General features: G+C 38.2%; 1 protein-coding gene across 1 annotated transcript in view; it reads left to right on the top strand.

The window, feature by feature from the left end:
* Positions 1-1,000: 1,000 nt before the first annotated feature.
* The window catches only part of LOC107561279 (probable E3 ubiquitin-protein ligase MID2), a 123,470-nt gene continuing 116,534 nt past the window's right edge, over positions 1,001-7,936 (top strand). Inside the window, exon 1 of the mRNA XM_016245689.1 lies at positions 1,001-1,296. The gene's annotated coding sequence lies outside the window, so the exon portion shown is untranslated. The remainder of the gene's footprint in view (positions 1,297-7,936) is intronic.

Genomic DNA, 7,936 nt, shown 5'->3' with positions numbered 1-7,936 from the left:
TATAAACTCTTTAAAATGTATCACAAAAACTACAGCTTCCACTAAACTAAAGTTATTGGTTTTTGGTACTATAATAAAATATAGTTACCCGGGTAAATTCCCATTAGGGTGTAATGTGTAAAATAGATCCACTGTCTATCCTGATAGGCTAATACAGTTGACTTTAGGTTAATGGGATTTCTGTAAGAATGTTTTATTATTATAACTTTTTTTTTTACTGCAGTATATTTAATGACAGTTTTGTGCCATCCTGAAATGAACAAAATTGCTAGAGCAGCCTACTGTTGCCATGGTTACACCTCAGGCGACCGGTTTTATTTATCAGGTGAAAATACACGCTTTAACTAACTTGTAATTTAACTTTTATGGTTACTGAACTGTTTGAAATGGATATGTGACCTGCTGTTTAAGATTTCATACGTCTTATATATTAAAAACAGATATATTTTTAAGACAACCGCCCCATAAGCTTTTGTTTGGACCAGTGGTTCCCAACCCTGGTCCTTGAGGCACCCCAACACTGCACATAGTCTTCTTTCTCTGACACACCAATTTCAGGCCTTGGAGTCTCTACTAATGAGCTGATGACCTGAATCAGGTGTGTTTGATTAAGGAGACATGCAAACCCTGCAGTGTTGGGGTGCCTCCAGGACCAGGGTTGGGAACCACTGGTTTGGACTATGAGGGGATGCAAGTCTGAAGTATAAGGTCATAATTATGACGCTGAATGTATTTTAAGTCGATATAGCTCTGTTTACATAACCAGGTCGATATTCATATGTAATCAGCTCAGACTGATTTGATTGTCAATGCTTGTTAACTTGTTTCCATTGTCCAATACATTCTGTGCACATGACATTAAGAAGGACGCAACGGAGTAGACAGCGCCGGACTCCAGGACGCGTCCTGCCGAAGCGATGCCGGTGTAACCGATACCAGCCGCCGGTGAGGGAGGGATGAGGGCTATTCCCGTGGGATGATCACGTGTCCGTGGGGGGTAGTTGTGTGTGGAGCCAGTGGGATAGGAGGTGTAGCGTCAAGCGCGTCGTTCAGACTTGATTGTTACAGTAAGGAAGCTGTCAACACAGAGCCGACTGTATTTGCGCGTGTTTATTGCTTTGCTCGGAGCGAATGAAAATGCACGTGAGGATTGAGGATCTATCGATCGATTTCCATAAACTTCTGCGCGCATCTTAATCGCAACAAACGCGCAGCGGGCTCCGCGTAATATCAACGCTACTGTTTACTATCGCAACAAGATACGCGAAATACAAAGGACTGTCACTGCAAATAAAGGTAAGTACACGGATTTCTACAGTTGTATAAGTTATAGAAACAACTCAAACGTATACAGATCGTTAGTAGTAGTTATGGTTTCCCTAAAACATTAAGATAAACCACTATTTATTCAAACGTTTACTCTGAATATAACGTTATAGAAAGTTGTTCCGGTGCTTTGTTAATTAATGTCACCATGTAGATATCAAAATCTTAAAACAGATCTTGGCTATATTATGAACTTTTTTATTTATGTATTTTTTTATTAATAGTTCACCCAAATATATAAATTTATTCATCCTCATGTCAATATGGCTTTCTTCTATGCAGCTGAAGATAGTGATGGGTGGCTGAAGCTACCATGCTCTGAATGGCAAATATTTTTTTTTTTAAATAAAATCAAAGTGGCCCATATGTCTTCCAAACAGGAGGAAATTTAAATCGTTATTCATCTATAATTTCCCCCATCAGTGAGTCATTAAGCACTGCCACCAGATTAATGCTAATTAAAAGATTAGTGTGCTGAACTCAAGAACAGTTGTAATGAAAAAAATGGTCTGTTCCAAAAAAAAAATGTTAAATTCACTAAAACCCTGTATTACTAATATAGTCCACTGAATGAGTGAATGAAAACAAGTGAGCAAATTTGGACTCTGCATGCGTCGGATATGCTGCAGACTATCTTCTGGGGAGACGTGGGTATTTTTAACGGCTACATCAGTTGTATGGGGTTGAATGAGTGTGCTTGACAATGTCCACTATGGTTTTGGATACCACTATAAATGGCTGTCCCTTCAAATTATGTATCTATATAAGAGTATAGGGGGCGATAACAGATCAATCCATTGAGTTAGCTGATCTCAAGGACTGGTTTCATGAAAAAATGAGGTCTGCTCGTTGTGTTCGGCTAGGATTCGTAATGCCTGATCAAACAAAAAAGTACATTAATAAAAATATGTAACATTAGTGTAAGCTAAGGTAGCAGTTTAATCAACTAACAGTATGCTAAACTAATACACTGAATGGTTAGCTTGCAAAAGAGTGGCCAATCGTGTGCTCATTTTTCTTTCGTTTCACAGTAAATGTAAATGATGACAGGATTTTCATTTTGGGGTCAACTGTTCCTTTATATCATGTACAGCTTCAGTGCATTGCATGTTTGTCAGTATCTTAAACAAAATTGACGTCCTCTGTTCCCATGGCAGAAAAATCAGAACTGTGTGGAGGTGTACCTGCCCTTAGCGATGAGGAAGCATATTACACGCCTCTGTGTTGAAAATGTCTGTTTTTCATTCAGCGCGGTTCATGTGGGGTATTTTGTTTGTAGCCAGTTGATTTTCATATTGCGTCTGAATACATCATTTAAGGTTACAATGCATTGTTGTGCACTGTGAGTTATTTTGGTGGCAATTCTTCATGAAAGTTTTGTCATCCCCATTGTAACACTGAGCTTACTGTATATCCGCAGGGGACCGACACCTGTGTCACCGGCTGTGCTGTCAGAACTGATATGACGTTCATGTGGCTAGATGCATTTCAGAAATAATGGTTTACAGTGCAGGTTTTCAGTTGCACCACTTGGAACCAGTCTTTAAATCTTGTTTAAAAAGAACAGAACTAGTTTGTCATGATTATAATAAGAACTTTTCATAGGATAGTTTGTTCTTGAGGAAGTGGGAGGTACAGTATTATGTTGGCACTCTGTTGAGCCTTAAGATGCAGTTAAAAGGTGCCCAGACCTGCAGTTGAAAAGGACTCCTTTAGTGTTGTTTCAGCCATTCTTCTGTGTATGCTGAGTAGCCTCAACTTCCTGCCTGTATTGTAGGGCATTCTTAAACTAGCAACAAACATCCAATTTAGACCACCCTAGTGTTATGTGACACATGAGAAAATCCGTTACCATGTATAAAGGCTTCACTATCCAAAAGCCTGCTTATATTTATGGAAAATCAACTCTGATTGCCATCGTCTAAGAGCTGTCTTTCCTTCTCTACCACTGTAGCTCCAAAGGGAAGAAAAGTTTCTCGATATTAAAAAGCACAGAATGTAATTTTCCATGGCTGACCTGCTGTGCCAAATGCATTACTTGAGGCTATGTACTATTCTTATCTCAGGCAAGGCAGCCTGAGAAAGGTTGCTGAAGAGCTTGAGGATATATCTACTGAAAATATTGAGATATGATTCCATGATGCCAGGAACCTGGTGGAGATTAGGAAGGGGGTCCGTTAATGTTGTTAGTGTCTCGTCAGGGGTTTAATATTCAATTAGAGTCCTGCGTTCGTGCCAGCACTTATTTAAATGTGGCCTTAAGGTTGATTTAAAAAATTTCGTATAATAAGCATTTCTGTAGTTTACTGTCAATGAAGCTTAATCACTTGGAGATTTGACAGTAAGACCTGCTGTGATGATGGTCGCAAGTAACAGCTTCTCACATTTTCCATCTATCTTTTGCTGTATCCTTATTTTTCGCTGCGTGAACTTCTAAGCCAATCCAGTATGTGATCTCACATTGATTTACTGTTCATATTGTGGTTCTCTGTAGTACTTAATGTGCTGATTTAAACTCTCCTTCTGTTTTCACCCTGCACATTGAGCTCTCACTGAATGATGACTCAATGGAGCTGACTGCATGGCAGGCCACGTTATAATGCACACAGCTTTTTCTAGGAGAGCCTTCAAATAGTGCAGCCTTGTTGAAATGGGTATGACTAATTTTGTTTTGAGCCAGAGTCAAGATGAGGTGACGTTGTGCTTTTGAGAGTAGTTCATCACAAATGCCCAGTGTTGGCCAAGCTCCATATTGAGTTTAGGAAATGAAGCCCCTCATGGCAGATAAACCCATTCTGATGTGACTTTCGTTCCACTTTTTAGTGGATTCAGGAGTATCTGTTATCAAGTGCCATTTAATAGATTTGTAGGGTCTTAAGGGTCTATTTTAGGGGGAAAAAATGAATTAAAGCTACTGTAAAATTACATTTTATAGATTGGTCCCACTGGAAAACCTTTTTTAATTCGGGGGGGGGGGGGGGGAAGGGGGGGGGGGGGGCAATTTTTATTCTCTAGTTTCTTAGAAAAGAGCTTTGAGGAACCTAAAAGGAAACAAAATGATCCGAAGAATTTATATCAAAAGAATGTGAATCTCCAAAGTAGCATATAGCCAACTTGTGGTTAAGCTGCTGAATGCTGTAGGTGTTGCAAAGAACATGTTAAGGACCTTTATTTTGTTTAATTTTATGTTTATGTTTTTATTTCCCTAAATGGATTTATGGATTTGATGGACTGCTTTGATAAGTCATACACTCTTCAAAATAAAAGGATTTTTCTCAGCAGTGCCATAGAAGAACCATTTTTGGGATCCTCAAAGAACCTTTCAGTGAACAGTTCTTAAAAGAAACTTTATGCCATTTATAAATACTGGTACCTCATAAAAGTGTCATTCTGTGTGACTTCATACAATTTCCCTTTTCCTTCCGAGACACAGGACATCATAAATTTCAATTGTTCAGTTTTCAGTATAGTGGCAGTTTATCTCATTTTAAAGGATGTAGCACAGTGAAAGCTGTTATTCAAGACACTTAGAAGACATTGTAAATTGTCATTTTTCTCCTGCTGAAATAATTAATGCCACTCTAAGCTCATTAGCTACAATGCATGTTAGAGTCACTGAGATGGATGCTGAGACATTCACCAAACCAGAAAGATTCTCATGTCTTTTAGCATCAAAACATAATGTCAGTCTGCTTCAGCAAACTTGAAAAACATGTTCATGAATCCCTAATGGTTGCTGTGGGAAAAAAAATGACACGACAAGGTCGAGCCCGGTCATGAGACGACCTTAACAAATTCCTCAAGGACTAGTCATAGCTTTTTCTGTCGTAAACTTTTTAAGTCAGCCACTGGCTATCCTTAGTTCATTTAAACAACTACTTAACCAGCGGCTTTCAGAAGGTTACATTTGTTTGTCTTTCAGCCCGTGACGGACGCACCTCTCCCTCCATATAAAACAAACAGACAGTGTTTAACTTCATAGAAAGTTTGGCATCAGTTTGAACAAGACATAGTCTTACTCAAGTGCTTTACTCAAGGTCAAACATAGCACCTTCGGCTGATGGCAGTAGCACAGATATTGAAGCTTGTAATCATGAGTTTAAACACTACGCTATTGTTCTAGTTGTTTTGTTTGTTGGGAGCCGTATAATGCCAATCAGTGGGGTGGGGTTGTCTAGACTCAAAGGGGGAACACGTGTTTGTGTAATGACCAAAATAGTGGACCAAAAGAGACAGCAGATAAACCTTAAGTATCCCTTGGCCAGCCAACACCATTTAATGTAGAGTTCTCTTGTGTGGATTAGACGCCATTGAGGCCAAACTTCCATTATTGTATTTTGTCTGAGTCACAAGGTTTCTTTCTAAACCGCCACCTACAGAATTCTCAGTGTTTATCTGAATAGTGTGAGTTCAAGAAAATTTCGGCCATTTTTCACATTCATGGGATTCAATAAAAGTCTTTTTTTTACTGGTGTCCCATTGGGACCAGTTTTTACTTACCCTGCCAACTTGTTTTATTTTTATCAACAAATTGTATGTGTCAGAACTAAGTCTATTTATATTTAATTTTGTTTTATTTAGTTTCATTAAATGTAATTGAATATCTGGAAATTAAAAAAAAAAAATCTAAATTTTAAATATTTTTGAAAGAAGTTCCATATGCTTACCAAGGCTGCATTTCTTTTATCAAAAATATATTTTAAAAATGAATTTTATTCCTGTGATGCAAAGCAGAATTTATTCCAGTCTTTATAGTCAGATGATCCTTCAGAAATCATTCTGAGAAACTAATTTGCTGCTGACGAAATGTGATGATGAAACTAACTTTGAAAGGCAGTGTATGTATATATTCTAATAATATATAATGTGATTTCCTGAAAGTTCTAAATTTACAGGTTTGGTGGAAAATTATACATGCATTGCAGAACGTACAGGTTTTTTTTTTTTTCGATGGTTCTAACACAAGTCACAGTTTTAACAACCTATGTTAACTAGCTATAGAAAGTTACTCTAAATTAGCAGCAACAAATAACTTTGCATTGATCTCAATGTAAAAAAAAGTTTATAAATGTACCTGCATTCACATTCTTTTTCTTGCTTGTATCCATTTGCTGCTATTAAAGATAATTTTGTATGCTGCTTGAAGCTAATGTATGCTTTTTTTAAAGCTATGCCAGTTGCTGTGTCATCTATCGTATTTTTGCTAGCGTTCCACCTGTTGTTTAAATGTATTACATTAATATGAGCAAAACCTACAGGTTTCTGACATATTGAGTTCTAACAAGCGAGGGCCTCTTTCTGCTCATGCATATTTTATCATTCCGTTCTGTTAAAGTACTGTAGCGATTTACATTTTGCTGTTCTTGGTTTAAACTGCTGCTTGCCCTAATATTAATTACATGGATGGAGGGTAGAGCAGTTTGTCATAAATACATTTCAGGAGATGTCAGGTCACCATTTTCATTACAGATTTGCATTCGGAAGAAAACATCCATAAGCTAATTGCTACACTCAGATCAGAGCAGTGCTACAAACTGAAAGAAAAAGTCAAATTACTTTGATGCATCATAACAAATCTCCTCCTGTTTATTTGGACCCCCTCTTCTAATTTTTCCGCCCTGAACATGAACAGGAAATGTACCCACATTTCAGTTCGTGGGAAATGTTGAGGAGCATGCAAATGCATGTAATTAGTCAATGCCAATGCAGCAATTAAAACCTACAAAGTCATTAGTTCCCTGATTCCATGTCGTCTAAATTCACTTATATTTTTCTTCCCACCGCATTACTAGATTGTAATTAAGTGATTTGCTAACAGTCACACAGCAACGTGAACTAGCGACAGTGAAAGACACAGTAATAGTGTCAGATTTTCCTGAGTGTCCCTGTATGAGCACTGCAGTTTTGTCTTGTCTGGTTTAATTGCTGTCCTGCTTGGTCTGAAGGCTACGGCGTGTGGATCACTGCACTCTCACGCTCGCCATGTGTAGGCGTGTCTCACTCTGCCTTAAGGAGCAAATAAAGACTCACATTGTTGCCACCCAGTCAGCCTGCTGGATTCCAGAGCTTGGGAGAGGAAATCTATCCACAATACTAACAAAAGCAAACTGGCATACCTCTGAATGAATCAGTCAGGCATGCTGGGAAAGTTTGTACCCATCTTACCCATCTTAAATGAAACATGATAACCTTGGATAATCTTGGATCCATCTACAACATTCCATTCTTATGTATGGGAAATGGTATTTCCAAACATGGTGGCTGCGGTCCAGTGCTTTCAACTCCCACTGGGACTGTAATATAAAGACATTTGTGTATTTCTGACTGAAGAAGTTTTGTTCATTAGCGTTGGGGAGTCTAATTCATTTTAGTGAATCGATTTGTTCGGCTGGTTTATTTAAAGGGATAGTTCTCCCAAAATTAAAAATTCTGTCATTAATTACTGACCCTCATGTCGTTCCAAACCTGTAAGATCTTTGTTCATCTTCAGAACACAAATGAAGATAATTGTGATTAAATCCAAGAGCTTTCTGACCCTCCACAGACAGCAACGGAAGTACCACATTCAAGGTCCAGAAACATAGTAAGGACATTGTAAAAATAGCCCATG

The sequence above is a fragment of the Sinocyclocheilus grahami genome, unplaced genomic scaffold, assembly GCF_001515645.1.
Source record: "Sinocyclocheilus grahami isolate Dianchi unplaced genomic scaffold, SAMN03320097.WGS_v1.1 scaffold764.1, whole genome shotgun sequence".
Classification (NCBI taxonomy): domain Eukaryota; kingdom Metazoa; phylum Chordata; class Actinopteri; order Cypriniformes; family Cyprinidae; genus Sinocyclocheilus; species Sinocyclocheilus grahami.
The sequence above is the reverse complement of the archived record's forward strand: the minus strand, read 5'-3'. Positions and strand labels throughout refer to the sequence as shown.